Source organism: Pseudophryne corroboree, chromosome 1 (genome assembly GCF_028390025.1).
Source record: "Pseudophryne corroboree isolate aPseCor3 chromosome 1, aPseCor3.hap2, whole genome shotgun sequence".
NCBI lineage: Eukaryota > Metazoa > Chordata > Amphibia > Anura > Myobatrachidae > Pseudophryne > Pseudophryne corroboree.
In genome coordinates this window covers 1178926817-1178928827 of record NC_086444.1, presented here as the reverse complement: position 1 = coordinate 1178928827, position 2011 = coordinate 1178926817, and positions in this window count along the sequence as shown.

The window sequence follows — 2011 nt, the reverse complement described above, 5'->3', positions numbered from 1 at the left end:
CTGTAATTACCCCTTAGTGTCCCTGGCCTCAGCCTCCCTGTGACTCCCCCCTCAGTGTCCTTGCCCACACCGTCCTGTAATTCCACCTCAGTGTCCCTGCCCTTACCTTCCCCATAATTCCCCCTCAGTGTCCCTGCCCGCACACTCCTGTAGTTCCCCCTCAGTGTCCCTGCCCACACCCTCTCTGTAATTGCCCCTCAGGGGCGGATTGGGAACAAAAAGCGGCCCTGGAAAAATTTGTACTAGTGGCCCCACATGGGCAGCACCAGAGGTGTAAGGTCTAGCCATGGGCCATGGCAGCAGCACCCTCCCCCCAAGACCTTCCAGATAGTGGGGATGTCCGGCATCAAGGGGGAAGTTAAAAGGAAATAAAATTAAATATTATGAGCACATTATATGATACGCCTTCAGAATTTAGGAAACTATATCATTCTTTAGAAAGATATATTTTCTTGCTTATTACACTAACCGTATCCCAATCACTATTCACTCAATCTTATAAGTCAGCCAAGCAGGCAGACAGAGCATACACTAGATCATCTGCAATCACAGGCTAAGTGGCAAAGTCATTTTCATATAAGCAAATTATTTTGCATCTTATTCATTATGTCTATAAAAAGGACCACATGTCCTCAAACAAAACAGGCCCCGCGGGTGCGTCGGCCCACCGGGGATCTTTCCTGTAAGCCCTATGGCCAATCCGCCTCTGCCCCTCAGTGTCCCTGACCTCAGCCTCCCTGTAAGCCCTCCACCTCATTGTCCCTACCCGCACCCTCCTTGTAATTCTCCCTCAGTGTCCCTGACCTCAGCCTATCTGTGTCCCTGGATGGGGGAGGTGGGGGGCGCCAGTTCCTTACTTTGCCAGAGACGCTCAGACCCCTAGATACACCCCTGCTGGCATTGTGGGGGCATGTGTATCTAGCACTGGTACCGGGGGGCACTTTGGGGCATATATGTATCTGGCACTATGGAGACATGTTTATCTGGCGTTGTTGGTGCATGTGTATCTGACACTGGGAACATATATGTACCTGGCAGTGTGGGGACATGTGTATCTGGCACTGTGGGGACATGTGTATCTGGCACTGGGGGCATATATGTATCTGGCACTATGGGGACATGTGTATCTGGCACTGGGAACATATATGCACCTGGCAGTGTGGGGACATGTGTATCTGGCACTGGGGGCATATATGTATATGGCACTGTGGGGCATATATGTATCTGGCACTTTGGGGCATATATGTATCAGGCACTGTGGGGCATATGTGTACCTGGCATTGTGGGGCACTTTGGGGTATATATGTATCTGGCACTGTGGGGCATATGTGTACCTGGCACTGTGGGGCATATATGTATATGGCACTATGGAGACATGTGTATTTGGCACTGAGGGGCATATATATATATATATATATATATATATCTATCTGGCACTGTGGGGCATATATGTATCTGGCACTGTGGGGGCATGTGTATCTGGCACTGGGGGCATATATGTATCTGGCACTGTGGGGACACGTGTATCTGGCAATGTGGGGCATATATGTATCTGGCACTGTGGGGGCATGAGTATCTGGCACTGGGGGCATGTATGTATCTGGCACTGTGGGGACACCTGTGTATCTGGCAATGTGGGGCATATATGTATCTGGCACTGAGGGGACATGTGTATCTGGCACTGGGGGCATATATGTATCTGGCACTGTAGGGACACATGTGTATCTGGCACTGTGGGGGCATATATGTATCTGGCACTGTGGAGGCACCCATTTTTTGGCGTTTTTATATGTATGTGGCGCTGTACTGGGGCATTATATGTATGTGGCACTGTACAGCATGACTAAAAACGGGGTTATGACACAAGGTCATACTCCTACTAACGTCATACTGAAAGGTGTGCGCACAAAAATGGGGTGTGGCTTTGTGTCAACTAGGCCAAGCCCCCACCTTTGCGCACGCACCTTTGGCGTGCGCATGATAGTGGCTCTTACCCTTGACTACAGAGCTT